The sequence below is a fragment of the Triturus cristatus genome, chromosome 4_2 (assembly GCF_964204655.1).
Source record: "Triturus cristatus chromosome 4_2, aTriCri1.1, whole genome shotgun sequence".
Taxonomy (NCBI): domain Eukaryota; kingdom Metazoa; phylum Chordata; class Amphibia; order Caudata; family Salamandridae; genus Triturus; species Triturus cristatus.
This window is the reverse complement of record NC_140586.1, coordinates 904,675,967-904,693,799: the sequence shown is the minus strand read 5'-3', so window position 1 is coordinate 904,693,799 and position 17,833 is coordinate 904,675,967.

Sequence of the window (17,833 nt, the reverse complement as noted above, 5' to 3'; positions counted from 1 at the left end):
TTGCTGGTCTGTGCTGCTCTTTTTTATTGCAAATATTTTTGCTAGAAGCATTTCATTTTTGTGCGCTTAAACCTATATTTTTGCACATCTGCTTTATTACTGCTCTGAGCTCTTTAAAAAGAAAGCTCTCTATAACTTTAACTTACCTGGCATATATTGTACTGTCTGTTTTATTTAACTTAATATCAAACTTCTCGAAAAGTGCCCAATTTCCTGTTATTTTCTTGAAACAGCATGTGTTTTCTCATGCAAAGCTTTGGTAACATGTCCCAGGTGATTTGGGGGCATATCAGCAACAGCCAGCGATAATTATCGCTAAGTGCACTTAGCGCGAGGATAATTATCACCGGCTATCGCTGGATTATATAGCCGAGATAGCGCGCTATCAGCAACGCTTATCTCCAATGCGATATATAATCCAGCGATAGCTGCAAAATGTGAGATTATCGCTGAAAATCCAGTGATAATCGCACAGCGATAGGAGAATCTTTGTAAATAGGGCAGGGTGAGCTTATGCCAACAATCCACCTCCCATAGAACAATATGGCTAAGTAAGAATGAAAGCAGGCATAATGAAACCTGCGATAAGCGCGGATAGCACTACTTTTCTCGTCACTACGCAGGTTAGCGACCGGATTGATAATAGGAGATATGTTTGTTTGCGACATTATCCACGTTATTGTTATAGGATAATCAATCAATCAATCAATCATAACACTTGTATAGCGCGCTACTCACCCGGAAGGGTCTCAAGGCGCTTGGGGGAAGGGGTCCGCTACTGCTCGAACAGCCAGGTCTTGAGTTGTCTCCTGAAGGCGAGGTGGTCCTGGGCCAGCCGAAGGTGGATGGGGAGGGAGTTCCATGTCTTGGCCGCCAGGTAGGAGAAGGATCTGCTTCCGGCGGTGGCTCTTCGGATGCGTGGTACGGTGGCGAGGGCGAGGCTGGTAGACCGTAGCTGGCGGGTGGGCGTGTAGAAGGTCAGGCAGTCGTTGAGGTACTTGGGGCCCAGGTCGTGGAGAGACTTGTGTGCGTGGGTGAGGAGCCTGAATATGATCCTCTTGTTGACAGGGAGCCAGTGCAGGTCCCTCAGGTGGCCGGAGATGTGGCTGCGTCGGGGGATGTCCAGGATGAGTCGGGCGGAGGCGTTCTGGATGCGTTGGAGTCTTTTCTGTAGCTTGGCTGTGGTTCCAGCGTAGAGGGTGTTTCCGTAGTCCAGTCGGCTGGTGATGAGGGCCTGGGTGACCGTCTTCCTGGTTTCGGTCGGGATCCATCGGAAGATCTTGCGAAGCATGCGAAGGGTGTGAAAGCATGATGAGGAGACGGCGTTGACTTGTCTGGTCATCGAGAGGGAGGAGTCCAAGATGAAGCCCAGGTTGCGTGCGTGGTCTGTTGGCTTGGGGGCGGTGCCCAGGGCTGGGGGCCACCAGGAGTCATCCCAGGCGGAGGGTGATGGTCCCAGGATGAGGATTTCCGTCTTGTCTGAGCTCAGTTTCAGGCGGTTTTTCTTCATCCACTCAGCAACGTCTTTCATCCCTTCGTGTAGGCTCGTTCTGGCGGTGGCGGGGTCTCTGGTGAGGGAGAGGATCAGTTGGGTGTCGTCGGCATAGGAGATGATGTTGAGGTTGTGCTGGCGTGCGATGGCTGCAAGAAGTCTCATGTAGACGTTGAAGAGGGTGGGGCTGAGTGATGATCCTTGCGGGACGCCGCAGATGACTTCGGTGGCCTCGGATCGAAACGGGGGGAGGCGGACTCCCTGTGTTCTTCCGGCGAGGAACGAGGTGATCCACTTCAGTGCCTTCTCTTGGATGCTGGTGTTGCTGAGGCGTTGGACTAGGGTGCGGTGGCAGACAGTGTCGAATGCTGCGGAGAGGTCCAGGAGGATGAGTGCTGCTGTTTCCCCGTTGTCGAGCAGGGCTCGGATGTCGTCGGTGGCTGCGATGAGGGCGGTCTCAGTGCTGTGGTTGGCTCTGAAACCGGACTGCGAGGGGTCGAGGGATCCGTTCATCTCGAGGAAGGCGGCAAGCTGTCTGTTGGCGATCTTCTCGATGACTTTGGCAGGAAAAGGGAGGAGCGAGATGGGGCGGAAGTTTTTGAGGTCGGTGGGGTCCGCTGTTGGTTTCTTCAGTAGGGCGCTGAGCTCGGCATGCTTCCAGCTCTCCGGGAAGGTGGCAGTGTTGAAGGAGGCGTTGATGACGTCCCGGAGTTGGGGTGCGATGGTGGAGTCGGCCTTGTTGAAGACGTGGTGGTGGCAGGGGTCGGTTGGAGAACCGGAGTGGATGGTGTTCATCGTGCGGGCTGTGTCTTCGGTGGTCACCGTGGTCCAGGTGCGGAGGGTGGCGGTGGGGTGCGTTGGTTCGGTGGTTGGGTGCGAGGATGGTGCGCCGAAACTGTTGTGGATGTCGGCAATCTTGCGGTGGAAGAACGAGGCGAGGGAGTCGCAGAGATCTTGTGACGGGGTGATGTCGTTGTTGCCGGTGCTGGGGTTGGAGAACTCCTTGACGATGCTGAAGAGTTCCTTGCTGTCGTGGGCGTTGTTGTCCAGTCGCTCCTTCAGTGATTTCTTCTTGGTGGTGCGGATGAGCTGGTGGTGCTTGCGGGTGGCGTGTTTGAGGGCGGTCATGTTGTCAGTGGTCTGGTCGAGGAGCCAGGCTTTCTCGAGGGTGCGGCAGGTCTTCTTGGAGTCCTTGAGTTCGTCGGTGAACCAGGGGGCTTTCCTGCTTCTGGGTCTGCTGGGAGGGTTCTTCAGTGGTGCGAGGTCGTCGGCACAGGCGGTCAGCCACTGCGTGAAGTTGCGGGCTGCTTCGTTGGGGTCCGATGTGCTGGCAGGTGGGTTCTGGCTGAGGGAGGTGGTGAGCTGGTCGGCGGTGATCTTGCTCCAGCTCCTGTGAAGAACCTGATGCGGGTGGTGGTGGGTTGTGGTTTTTCTGAAGCCGAAGTGGACGCAGCTGTGGTCGGTCCAGTGGAGTCCGGTGGAGTGGCTGAAGGTGATGTGCTTGCTGGATGAGAAGGCGGGATCAAGCGTGTGGCCGGCGTAGTGGGTGGGGGTGTTGACCAGTTGCTTGAGTCCGAGGTTGGGGAGGTTGTCCAGCAGGGTGACGGTGTTGCGGTCCTTGTTGTTCTCCAGGTGGAAGTTGAGGTCCCCTAGGAGGATGTAGTCAGCGGAGGGGAGGGCGTGTGGGCTGATGAAGTCTGTGATGTCTTCGCTGAATTGCGTGCGTGGTCCCGGGGGTCTGTAGATGAGGGTGCCTCTGAGGGTCGTCTTTGGGTCAGTGTGAATCTGGAAGTGGAGGTGTTCGGCGGTGGCGAGGGTGTCGTCGGCGTCGGACATGATGCGGATGGTGTTCTTGTGGACGATGGCGATGCCTCCTCCGGTCTGGTTGACGCGGTCCCTCCTGATGATCTTGTATCCATCCGGGATGGCGATGGCGATGTCAGGGGCTGAGGATGCGTTCATCCATGTTTCAGTGAGGAAGGCGATGTCTGGTGATGTTGTGTCGAGGAGGTTCCAGAGTTCCACGGCGTGTCTGTGGACGGAGCGGGTGTTGAGCAGGATGCACTTGAAGTCGCTGCTGGAGTTTGGCTTGGCGGGCGCGGTGCAGGTTCGGAGGCAGGTGAACTTGCAGGTTGGGCAGGTGAAGGGTCCGTGAATGCGTCTCGGGGCGGCCCGGCAGCAGGTGGGGTTCCGGCCGGCATTGAGTGCGTTGAGGGCCGCGGCGTCGTAGGTCCGTCGGGTGGGCTGGCAACGGCGGGGGCCAGGGGTTCTGGCGCTGGGCGCGGGCCAGGAGCAGACGGGCGCAGACGGGCTTGCCTTTGGCATGCCTTCAGCGCACAATCGGCGCGCCCGCTGCGCGTGACCGCTGCGCGTACGCGCGGTCGCCATTTATGGCTAAGTGGGAGGGAGGAGCAGCTGGGAGGCGGGAGCGGGGAGGACAGAATCACAATAAATTACAATAAATTATGAACACACGGCGGAGAGGCAGGGAGCAGCGAGGCAGGCAGCTAGGGCGGCAAAACAGCACAACGAGGCACAACGAGGCTGCGAGCAGGGGCGAGGGGCACTGAGCGCGGGGGTGTCCTGAGAACAGGTCACACTCACCTGCGCCACGCGGTCGCCATTTATGGACAAGTGGGAGGGAGGAGCAGCTGGGAGGCGGGAGCGGGGAGGACACAAAACGAAAGGGGGCGTGGCCGCGTGAACGGCGGTGGGAAGCGGGGAGCGGGGTGGGCAAGGCACAGGGGGACGACACTAAAGTTTAAACAAGGCAATATAAACGCACACAGGCACAGGGGGACAACAGCAGAGACAAAACAGAAGGCAATGGGAACAACAGCAGAATCACAATAAATTACAATAAATTACGAACACACGGCGGAGGGGCAGGGAGCAGCGAGGCAGGCAGCTAGGGCGGCAAAACAGCACAACGAGGCACAACGAGGCTGCGAGCAGGGGCGAGGGGCACTCACACAGCTGGTGGCCGTGCGGCGTGGGGGTGTCCTGAGAACAGGTCACACTCACCTGCGCCACTTGGTCGCCCTTTATGGACAAGTGGGAGGGAGGAGCAGCTGGGAGGCGGGAGCGGGGAGGACACAAAACAAAAGGGGGCGTGGCCGCGTGAACAGCGGCGGGAAGCGGGGAGTGGGGTGGGCAAGGCACAGGAGGATGACACTAAAGTTTAAACAAGGCAATATAAACGCACACATGCACAGGGGGACAACAGCAGAGACAAAAAAGAAGGCAATGAGAACAACAGCAGAATCACAATAAATTACAATAAATTACGAACACACGGCGGAGGGGCAGGGAGCAGCGAGGCAGGCAGCTAGGGCGGCAAAACAGCACAACGAGGCACAACGAGGCTGTGAGCAGGGGCGAGGGGCACTCACACAGCTGGTGGCCGTGCGGCGCGGGGGTATATCATTGGCGTTGCAAAGCTGGGTGTTAGGGAAACGGGCACAGAGGCATTGAAACACGAGCTAGCGTGTTCTTGCTGATAGTGCGATAACATTATTGCCGCTTTTCGCCAGAAAACAGACGCTAAAGCGTCTTGATGATATGCCCCTTTGTTATTAGAGTATTTCTTTTTAAACTGGACCATATATTGTATCTTTTGAGAATTTTTATGCAGATACTACACAGTTGATTTTCTGTTCTGTACTATAAGTTTTCCTGTCTATATGGCCAATGTAACTTTAATTATATTGATATAAGACTTAATTAGAGACTTTGGGTAAATTATTTTGTCACCATTTGTAATTCACTTTGCACGTGGGCCTGCTTTCTGTGCCCCTGGACCACTTTGGTATTAGAGAAGGGCCTGGGGACCCTTGCAGTCCCTTCTGTAATAAGGATCATTCTGGTGCCAATAACAAGATACCAATGCGCTCATTTACGGGGAATTGGCATGGAGCAGCTTCTTGCTGTGCTGCCCTCCGCCGAAGTGAAAGGGCACGAATTCACTGTATTTATGACATACGATGCATTTCTGTCCTTTCCCCCGTGCTGGTGCACAATTTGCTGCCTAGCGCCAACGCAGGCTCCCTTGCACTATTGTGCAAGGGTGTCTATGTTACAGGCTAGATTTTTTTTACACAGAAAGGGACACTTTCCTGCACAAAAATATTCCTATGAGGTGTTTTCCTTTTTCTATGTGTGCTGCTGAATGCTCCACACATGGAAAGAGGAAAAAAGCGAGGAGAAATAAAAAATATTTCTCCTCGTTACTCCTGTTCTGGGGAGGTGTAAGGTTTTGGAGCTGTCCCAGGAGTACGTGATTAAGTAAATCTGGGGCAATGTCAAAATCCAAAACACACTGCAACGCTCATGGAATGCCTCCCTGTCATAGAGTAAGGGGACGCAGCGATTTGGGCTGTGACTTTGCGTGGCCACATCGATATGAGTGTGAGGCATCACGAAGAGTGACGCTCCGGCGGCGCAAGCCTCTCATAAATAAGCCCCCAGTCAGGATCCATCCTTTCATGGGGGGTGGTCCCGTGCCAATGAAGACCACTTTGCCCTGGCAGAGAAGCAAAGGAGCCACATCAGGAGGGCTTTGCTTCTCACCCAGTGCCTCTGGCGTAGAATGGGCGCATCAAAGGAAGCAGCAGGTCAGTTCCTAATGCATCACGCCCACGCGGACATCACTGCCCCTCCTCCTCAAATCACAGATCAGGCCACCAGCGGTGTTCAAGGGTTTCCTGTACCCGGTTTGGACTAATTTGCGGAAATTAAAGTATTTCTGCTTTGATTGCGCTCACTTTCCCATCGGCGCCTCGTGCGCTTCCAGCTCATTAGCTCCTGTCGTTCTGGACATGAAGCGCTTTTCATCTCCCCTGGCAGAGACCCTTGTGTGAATAAATGCCGGAGGGGGCTCTTCAGCACGGTTCGCCATTGGATTATCAGATGTTCAATACTCCAGCTGGCGCCCCTGACAGTCCAACTAATAGAATGATTGGTGATGCTTGTGGTCTAATTAAAAGGGGAGCCACCCTCACTGTGCTCTACACGCACTGCAGTTTAAAAAGTATAATTTCATTTTTTCATTTGTTTTATAAATTATTACCAGTTTTTCCACTTTCTTAACCTCCAGCTGTTTCCTCTATTTCCACCTCCATTTTTTTGAACCCTTATGACGATCAGCCATGCACTGTGTATAAGCTCCTAGGGACTGTGAAATCTGATTTCCTTTTCCACACTTTGGGCTGCCATCCGTGCTGAGGTGTATTTTGCCCCCTCCGTCTTGGCGATATTGTCTCACTCCTGCTTGCAATCTTCCCAGGAGTAACTTGCCCCATCCCTATGGAGTTGCAGAGTACCAGGATACGTGTAGTCTCGCATGGGGAAACACCTTTTACTACACAACTGTTACAACGCATGCCATTACATCGCATGCCGTTGCAGCTGAAAAGGTGTGCAGCAGTAGGTAGAAGGTGTGGGATTTAACTCCAACACCTTCCCTACTGTTGCACACACTGGAGTTGGAATAGAAAATTAATCTATTCCAGCGCTCCCCCGACAGAAAGTCGGGGTAAAGGTTGGCGTTGCAACGGCATGCGATGTAATGGCATGCGTTGTAAGGTCACATATTCAGGATGTAAGAGCGATGCAAACCTTAAGTCAGATTTTGAAGCCACGCAAAGCTACTTTGAGTGGCTTTTAGGTTCTCCAAAAATCTTTAATGCGTAATGAGTAATGCAATGCAGTGCAAATCGCTGCGGAGTGTTACTCTGCCCTAGGTAGGCATTCCATGTGTGGGTGTTTCCACATAACTCCCATGGTTTTTGACACATTCCCAGATTTAAACCTGGGAATGCACCAAAAAGATACGCCTCCCAGGAGAAGCTCAACGAGAAGCTCAACGAGGAGAAATATCTTTATTTCTCCTCCTTACCTCCTCTTTCTGTGTGTGCACAGAAAGAGCTAAATGCCTCTAATGATTGTTTTTGTGCAGGAAGGTCTCCCTTTCTGCACAAAAACAATCCTGCCTGTAATGCAGGCACCTTTACATTGTGGTGCAACGGTGTCTGCATTGAAGCTAGGCTGCCCATTGTGTGCCAGTGCAGGGGGAAAAGTCATGCATGCGTAGTATGCCTTAAATACAGTGCATTCCTGCCTTTTCCCAGCAACGCAATGTAGTGCAGCAAGGTTGCCTGCTGCGCTGCACTGTGCCACTATTTCATAAATATGCCCCACAATATCTATTCACACATATGCACTCTGCCTCATATCCTGATTCTGTCACCTTCTTTGAGGAGCCAAGGAGCAGACACTGAGACACAAGTGGGGCCAGCCTCATAAACAGGTCATCACCATTAACAAGCCCCTTCCTCCTCAACTAGGGCTGGGCAAAACGTTTTTACCTGTGGTCCGCAGATGCAAACCACAGTGCGTATCCACCATTTTCACCAGATCCACATCTGCCTACTATGGGAAATGCAAAGGTGAACTGCAGGTCACACTTAAACAACAGCTCACAATCCTCCGTGAAATTACCGCTTCACTGTAGTTTGGTCAGTTTGTGTAGTGCAGCCAGTTGTGTTTGAAATCCACCATTCCTGTACTACAACTGGGGTGTCGATTCGGGGGCTTATTAACACAATTTAACTCCACATAACCACAGACAAAAGGCTGGATTTCTCCTGATTTGGTTCACACTCAAAACTACCTCCAGCCACCTTTACTCGGTCAAGACAATGGAATACTTTCTGGTTTTAAAGAGAGCTGTGTCTCAGCAACAGCTTCTTCATCTACCTCCCACAAACCTCCTTCACCCTGTGTACAAACAAATGTCCTCATTTCCTCTACAACTCACCCCAGAACACATCGCACCTTGGTACATGGCCTTCAGGTGGATGATTTGTAGCTGGTCACAGACACTCTCACTCTTTCAGTCAATCAGGATTTGTAAAGTGCTGTTTATCACCCTTGACGGTATCCAAGTTGTGGGGAGGGGGGGCTGCTGCTGGGAGTTGTCAGTCGAATAGCCAGGTTTTTAGGCTGTTTCTGAAATCCTACAGGGTGGGGAGGTCTGGAAGTGGATGAGGGGCTGTTCCAGTTCTTGTCGGGCCGGTAGGAAATGGAGCTGCCACCGCTCCTGCTTCAGAGGTAGTGAGGAGTGTGGGTGAGGGAGAGGGTGGTGGAGCGCAGATGTCTGATGGGTTGGTGTAGATTCATTCTGTAGTTTAGGTAGACTGGTCCTTCATTGTGTAGGGCCTTGTAGGCATGAGTCAGAACTTTGTACCGACATCTCTTGTGTACAGGGTTCCAATGGAGTTTTCTGAGGTGGGGGTGATGCTGGTTCACCTTGAGAGGTCGAGGATGAGCCTGGCTACTACGTTCCGGATGGTCTGTAGTCTGTTTAGTTGCTGAGTGGTGACTCCCATGTAGAGAGTGTTGCCATAGTCCAGGCGGATGGTAATGAGGGCCTGGGTGATGGTGCATCCGATGCCGATGGGGATCCACTTGAAGATTTTCAGGAGCATGCGGAGCGTGAGGAAGCGGGTCCCAGTTCTGCTGGTCCCCAGGTGTCGTTCCAGGGATTGGCATTTTTCCCAAAGATGAGTACCTCTGTTTTGTCAGTGTTGAGCTTGAGGCAGTTGTTTTGCACCCAACCGCTGACTCTTGTCATACACCTATGATCTTCATACCGTGGACTCTGACCAGAATGGCCTGAGGGGCCATGTATGCATTGGACAGGGTGGGACTCAGTGAGGAACTTTCGCGGATGATGCAAATGATGTTCTTAGGGCCCGAGGTGTAAGGTGGGAGGCGAAAGCTCTGAGTTCTTGAAGTGAGGTAAGATGCGATCCAGTTGAGGGCATCCCCTTGTATTCTCATCTGGTGGAGTCTATTTAGGAGGGTGTGGTGGGACAGTGTATCGAATGCTGCTGGGAGCTTGAGGAGGATCACGGCCGCGGTGTCCCCCTGGTCTAGGAGAGACCTGATATCATCGGTGGCCGCAATTAGGGCAGTTTCTGTGCTGTGGTTTGAGCGGAACCCAGATTGGGAAGGGTCCATGAGGTTGTTGTTCTCCAGGTGGTTGGTGAGTTGGTGATGGAGGGCTTCCTGGACACTATCTCTCTCTCCCTCTTCTCATCACCGCAACAACTCATCCGCACTGTAGCCCCATTGAGGCACGTGAAGCGGAGAGGCTCATCCGTGCCTCAGTGCTGGAAGATGTCTCAGGCACCACCAATCACCCTAATTTGTGGTACCTGCTGTAATCCTCAACCACAAGCTATAAGAAACATGTACCCATTAAGACAAGAATTGAGGTGTCTGGGGACTGTATCAACCTTTCCCAAACAAGCCGTCACACAGGAACTACAGGGCAAAGCTCCAGTGTGAAGTGATAATATACAGGTGCCAACAGCAGTCCCATGGGGGATAGTGAGGTTCAGACAAACCTCTCACATACTACATGGACTCTAACATATAGCACACACTTAGGGAGCCACACACCCTTGTGACCTCATGACTTGCAGGGATATCAGTAGTGGGGTAAGCTGTAACCTCCTGGTCCCCGAGTCCTATTCATCTGAGGTCTCACAGACCAGCCTCTCCCTGGAGCTAACAGCTTCATTTTCATGGCCACCTCCAAAGGATGGCAATGAGAGAACTGTCACAGAGGGTGGTGGCCAATGGCCATCTGTAGAAGTGGTGTGGTGTAATCCTTGCCCTGAGTTCCAGCAAGCAAGCCATCCAACAACTTCTGGAAGGGGTTTCTCGCCCAATTAATTTTTTTAAAAATAGGGTCAAATGATGCATTTGATAGCATTATTTTCACACCACTTTGCTACCAAGCTGAAGGCTCTGAAATGGCAGTCATTAAATATTCAAGTGCTGTCATGGCGAGGCAAGCCAATGAAGCTATGGGTGACTCATATGTCAATAATTGCTTGCATGGTGCCAGGGCAAGTATTGTGCCAGTGGTGCCTCACCATATGCCCAGGAGGTGCCTAATGCCAAGAATAATCTACCATAAACCTGTGCCACCATTTCACCAATGATACCGCTCATATACAATGTATGAATTTATGTGGAAAATGCCCCCTAGCATGTCAGGGCGGCATTTTTACCATGTTTGCCTCTCTTATGCCAAGAATTCCTTTAATATATCAGCACCTGAATTTTGCCAAGAATTACCTCCAGTATGCCAGCGCCAATATTTTGCCACAGGAACCCTATTTGCTGTGAACTTCTTCCAGTATGCCAGCACCAGTATTTTGCCATCAGTGCCCCAAATGCCGAGAATTGCCACCAGTTTACCAGCCTCAGCACAATCATGCATTATCTGTTCTAATGTATTTCAATCTTGACTGTCGTTATCTAAGTATTGTATTTATGGTTTTTGTAAAGTGTGTTGACACGTCATACTGCAGTAGCGCTATAAAGATATTTTTAAAATTAAGATATAAAATGGTTTAGTGGTGGACAGCGGGACAATCGGACAGGTCATTCAGCAAATGCTATATTTGTTAATAGTACCGCAGCTAATAAAACAGTTCGACTTTCTCCATTTTTGTTTATAATTTTGGGAGGTATGATGACTGCTGATGTCAGTATCAATGAGCCTAATCTCAGCGGCCAATGACTGCTCCCATATTGCAATTATAATTGTATTTATGTAGCTCTTACTACCCCTAATGAGGCGTTGAAGCACTTTGAGGCAAGTAGTACACTACTCTGGAACACAAAGTGGATTAGTGGTGGATTAGTAAAGGGAAATATAGGTTGTTAGATGGAGAGGTGGACATGTGAGTCTGTTAGTTGGGTAAAGTGGGCATAGAGGAGGGAAGGTTCAAGAAAATGTTATTTGGGAGTTCATAGTAGTAACATGAGGTTTGGGAGGAGTCAAAGGAGGGATAGAGGAGGGAAGAGTCTAGATAGGGTTATTAGCGAGATTATAGTAGTAAAATGAGGTTTGGTATGAGTCAGATAGTGGAGGTAGAGGATATATTGAAAGAGTTATAGGATGAGACATGAAGTAGTGAATTGGAGAGAGTTGGAGGGGTTTTCTTTTTTTTCTTTGGTGGGAGTAAAGTAATGAATATATAGATATATAACTACATAAAAAGGTATACATGTGTATGGAAAATAATACAGAGACATAAATTTGTATATAAACTCCCATATGAACGTGTATGAATAAATAGTGTGCACCTGCTTCATGATCAGTCTTTGGAGGTCTTGCACTTTTGCTAATAGGTCAATAGAATTTGAATGGCCTTGGCCGGGCCATGCCGGCTCATGTCAAACCCTGGAAACACCACCATCTTCATCTACAGCCTCAAACATTTCAAAAGGTTCTTAAGGAAAATCCCCAGTGGGTCCTGCTAGAAGAGGTCCGGTTCACTTGCTTCACTCATTAGCTTCAAATCAGGGCAAATATTACTCCAGCACTTTCAAAGATCATGCCAGCACCTTAATATAGGTGGTATCTAAAACCAACAATTGTCTGTCTTGTTGTTACATTAATCATCCAGTTGTTATGAAACTTGTGCAACGTCAATTGTTGTGGAGTCATCAGGGTTAAGATCATCTGACATCACGTTCTGCAAAGGTCAGGGTCATGGGTCATACAATATAATTAGGGTCAAAGGGCGTGTGATGTCACTTCTGCTTCGCCTGCCATTTTGGTGAATTGACTTCCCTGTATTTAACCCAACCCGAATCCCTACTTACTGGGCTGGGGTGGAGTCAGTAGCATCAGCTGTTGGCCTGGTCATCCTCCTAACTATTCCTTTCTCCCAGGGACCAGAACACAGCACCTCCCTTAGATATGTGCTATACGCCTCTTCCTCCCCTCGACACTTTCGACTTGGTGACACCCATGCAGTGCGGACAGAAGTCTGAATGTGTGAGTTACCTTACAGGGTTAATCACAGCTGCTGAGATCTGCACACAACTCTGATGTTTCAAGCTCTGGTGGGTCACTTCTATAATATAATAATAATATAAGACTGTCTATAACATCAGTCCCATTAACCTTACACAGCAACATTTGACATTTGCAGCGCTTTGAAACTGTAACAGTGTGGCATTAGGCACTCTCTAGAGCCTGCAGACTGTTATACAATCTACCTTCTTTGCAGCTCAATATTGTAGTAAACATCAGAGAAGTGTGTGGACTATTGTATCAACGCCCAGCATCTCTCTGCAGGTCTGTCAATGAGCCCCTGTATTCATATCTTAAAAGCCATTTCATTCCTAATACATGTTGCCTTTTGAATAATATAACAGTGTTTCTATTTTTACAAATGTCTAGACAGAAGGGCAGTAATGAATGAAAATGTTTGAAATATTCTAAACCACTGGTGATTAATCTGGGTGAAACAGGTAATATCATTATTTTAGCTCGCCTGCATCATTACAGAAGATAGCAAACCCTAGGTAAAGTCTGCCGTTGATCCTGTTTCTGTAGGAGCAGTCCAACTGAGCTACTAGGTAAACGTCATATTATATGTTATGTTATATGTTATGGTATGTCATATGTTATGCTATGTGTTCTGTTATGTGTTATGATATATGTTATATATTAAATGTTATGTTTCCCAGTGTCTCAGTGAGCAAGGGATCCACGCCTGGGCAAGCCTGAAACACCTAGTGGAACTCATTGTGTTATTCATACTCCAGCGAGCTGCCCACCAGCTGCTGCCACTGCCGAGGTCATGGCGCACGCTGTAGACTCAATCAATGAATCACAGATATGTACATCATGGCTAATCACCCGTGAGGGTATCCAGGCACTAGCTACTGGCTCGAATCACTTGAAAGGCCAGGTCTTGAGTCCCTTTCTGAATTCCGGGAGCAAGAAAGCTGTTTGGACGTGGAGGGGAAGGTCATTCCAGGATTTGGCGGTGAGGTATGAGAATGAGTGTCCTCTACGGTGGCCACTGGGGATGCAGGGAGAGTGTCCGAGGGATGCAGAGTGCAGGTGTCTGGAGGGTTTGTGGAAGTTTAGGCGGTGATTGATGTATGCTGACACTTGATTGTGGAGGGCTTTGTAGTCGTGTGTCAGCTGTGTAGACTCAGTGAAATGCGAAGTGGACGCCATGTTGTTATCGCCCTGCTTGACATTTCTAATTGTTTTACACAAACAAACTTGCAAAGCAGGACTTTGCTTGTGCAAGACAATCAATGGCCCTGATGTGCAGGGATTTTCACCCAGCAGCCAGGGTCAGTATTTGATTTTCCTGCCCGGAACTGGCTGGCCTTGCAAGGTAGAACCCTGGGCGGGAAAATCTATTGATGGTTGCCTCACCATACTTGATGGAGTGAACGTCACTTCGACTAACTCATGGTTCGGTGGTGGACCAGTCACAGAGGCCCACATGTGAGTAGCCTTATTTTGGTTGCAAAATGTCTGATTCACAGAATCTGGCTGTTTTCAACTGCAAAAGACTTTTCTGTCTGTACAAACAAATTTCGACGACAAATTTCGATTTGATAGCATGCTACTGAATTGCAATTTGGGTTTGCGACTAATTCGAAACATTATTTGTAAGGGAATACTTAGGGCACCATTTCCAAATACTGATTTCCATTGCTATATAGTAATATTTCTTGACCGAATTTAGCTAAATATTTACCTTTAACTACTTCCTCAAAGGGGGTGGTAAGTCATTTGCAAATGGGATATTTCCCTTTGTCAACGTAGACAAAAGCATTTTTTGAAGAATAAGCCCCGCCTACTCCTAAAAAATTAAACTTATACAGTTCAATTTTTTTAATGCAGCCCATTTCCATTAATGAAAATGGTTGCATTTAAAGAATTGCTTTATTTTAAATCAGTAACAGATTTGAGGGCCTGCCGACCTCAGCAGGCCACCAACCCTGTGATGGCGGAGATTCCTACTGGGTCGCAATGTGTGACATATCTCATTAATATTCATGAGGTAGGTTGAATTGCAACCCACTAGGAATCGGTAATTTGCGAATGGACATATTTGTTCATATGATAGATTTCAAACTACCACACCCGGCACAAAAAAACTGGTCACAAATTCAGCTTGTCTGAAGTATCAAAGATGAGATCAAACCACATGCAAGTTACCCTTTCTCCTACTTAAAGTGGTTTGCACCGCATGAACTACAACCTGCATATCAGGCCAGATGGTCCCTTTGTAGGGCAGGGATAAGACTGAAGTCCATATGATTTGCTCTTGTCTGCACTGAGCAAAAAAATGATGGAATGCAGCCCAGAGTAGTTACCAGTGGCTGAGATTCATTCAAGCACTCAGCCTGTCATCTTTTTTGTATTTCAAAAGCAGATGTAACTACAAAGATCACACTTTGATAATAAATTTTTATTAGCAGACAATAGCAATTTTAAGAGGCATTCATACACACTTTGACCCCAATTCCATCACAGAGAGTCTCTCTCTCTCTCTGTCAGTCAGTCTCTCTCTCTCAGTCAGTCTCTCTCTCTCTCTCGCTCTCTCAGTCAGTCTCAGTCAGTCAGTCTCTCTCTCTCTGCCATTCTCTCTCTGTCAGTCAGTCACTCTGTCAGTCAGTCAGCCTCTCTCTCAGTCAGTCAGCCTCTCTCTTAGTCAGTCTCTCTCTCTCGCTCTCTCAGACAGTCTCTCAATCAGTCAGTCTGTCTCTCTCAGTCAAACTCCTAGTCAGTCAGTCTCTCAGTCAGTCAGTATCTCAGTCAGTCAGTATCTCAGTCTCTCAGTCAGTCTCTCTTTCTACATTCTACACTCTCTCTCCACTTTCTCCACTGTCTCTCTCTCTCGCCACTCTCTCCATTATCTCTCTTTCTCTCTCTCCACTCTCACTCTCCGTCTCCAATCTCTCTCTCTAATCTCTCTCTATCCCTCTCTCTCTCTCTCTCTTTCTGGGGAGCCATGGGTAAATTACCTGCAAAGTTGGTGGGCGCCAAGGAAGGCCTGCCGGCCGCTGGTGCCCCGTGGGCCGTACTATGAGTACCACGGGGAGGGATAGAGTTACCATACTCAACGCTACATATATATACTATGACATAAGTGAGTAGGTGCGGAATGAAAAAAAAGTAAACCTGCGCTAACCCTCATATATTTACTTTCACACGATTATTTTTGCAACCAATATTTTTGTGATTAATATTTTGACATCCCACCTGTTAGCAAACAGTATGCTTTTCGCCTCGGTGAGTGACACCAGACACAGCTCCAGCTTCGATCCAAGTGTCTCTTTGATGTCACTCAGAGTCCCGCTCTAAACACATCCCCAGTTTTGGCAGTAACCCGTTACCCGTCTGAATTTCAATATATTTTTCTAATTTCCAGAGATTGTATGTACCTGATCAGTCAGCCCACAACATAAACTCAGTCCATCTGGGCACTAATTATGGGTGTTACTGTCACTTACGAGCCAGCCTCGGGAGGATGAAGGGCAGAGTCAGCACAATAATCCGCACAACAGAGGCATCAACGCGCTCATCTAAGCAACCTCTAACCTCGGTATCCTTGGCGGGCTCCTTCCTATGAGAAATATAAAATATTAAATTATCGCGGCTCTTCAAGAGGAAACGAACTGTAAAATGTAATTGCGCCGCGTAAATCCCACAGAATTAAAACCTTAATCGGTTTATGTAAACCGCCGGATACCGCCAGAGCGTCACAATATTTATCTCACGCCAGAGATCCTCGCGTGGAGTGGGGCTCGGTGGTCCCCAGGGGGAGGATGGGTGATAGGCTTATACAATATGCAAGAAGTGTTTGGAAAGCTAAGCTTTACACCGCACGCGCCAGGGCGCTGCTCCCCAGACACAGAAGCGCGAGCGACAGCCATCCAATGCGCCAAGGGCGCAGCCATGGACCAAAGCGGGCAGCAGTGCTGGACTGGCACGTGACAAGCGCATGCCTGGGACCCCGAACCCTTCGTCTAGGGGTGTCCAGAGATCATGGGTCGGGAAGGAAAAGAATCATGACGTGCCGGGACCGCATAGCCTCGAGCCAGAGAGTCCGACCTTCCCTTGGAGGCAGGGAGGGTGGGACCAAACGATGGCCCAAATATATTAAACTTTTGCAAACAATTGCGGCGATCGTCTTTCAAGATAATCCATGCAAACTGGGAGTAAGAGAAAGGAAAAAAATCAAACTTAACTCCCTTCCTATCAACACAAAAGCACGTCAACTAAAGTCACGAAAAACTGGGTGACGTGCCTTGGCATGGGACACTGGTGTCAAATAATAGTGCGCAAACAATGCACAGACGGAAAGCTTGTGATATTCCTACATGGAATATGTGTTATTCTCACACAAAATATCCATTTCACACAGTGGTCGAAGTGGGGGGAAAAAAGTAGGGGAACTGTGGGTGGAGAATAAGAGGGCGGGAATAACCCAAGGATTGGCTCAGTTGGCGGAGCCAGAGGTGTGGCCAGAATGCGCAAATATCCCAATTTGTAGTATTTGTTTGGCATTTCACTGCCCAGTTTAATCAACCAATGGATACACATGATTATTTAAGGTTATAATGAGTTATTGACAGTAAAACACATTCACAAAGTGGGATATGCTTCTAATCACAGATTGTCCCAAATACGATAAAATGTGGAAGCACAAGCCATTTGTCGCAGAGCCATGGTGTTTATCATCAGCACTTCTCCCTTTTTCCACAACAGCAGTTCAAACATGAATAGCAAAATTTCCTAGTTTGCAAATGTTTTCTATATAACTCTGGCTCTGCCATATTTGCCTCCTAATGCAAGACCTGCTGCATGATCTGACCATTTAAACAAATAAATTGTTTGTAGCTCAAACGTATCAAAAGTTAATAAAAAATGCGACTTGTTTTGCTGCGGAGTGGATGGCTTATTGCAAAGGTTGACTGATCACCTTTCTCACTGCTGCATTTGTATGTTACACTGGTGCTAATAAGGCAACATCTTTCCAAAGACTGTTAGCATGTGTACACGTCAAAATAATAAAATATCAGAAAATATACTGCATTACTCTGCAGCCTTTTTTTAAATGCATAATTTAGTCAACACTGTGGCATAATTTTGTCCTCCTTTGCTGCATATTTAATTCCAGTGACCCCACAGCAAGCAGCACATGTTAAAAGTGCCTGTGAATGAAGCCGAGAGACTGTGAAGTTTGCAAACTTAGTTTGGTGTGCGTGCAAATTCTGCATTGTCAATCCCTGGTGAGTTGCAGCTACTACTTCTGAAACAAGGCCAATGGAGCTACCTATGGGTGAGGCAGACTGGCCTCAAGGGCACTGGTGGTGCCCTGTGCATTAATGTTTGTTATTACCCTCTAATGGCCACCTCTGTCATGGATTCCCTCACTACCACCCTTAACAGTGCCCCTCAAGTCTCCATAACCACACTCTCTCTCAGATGCA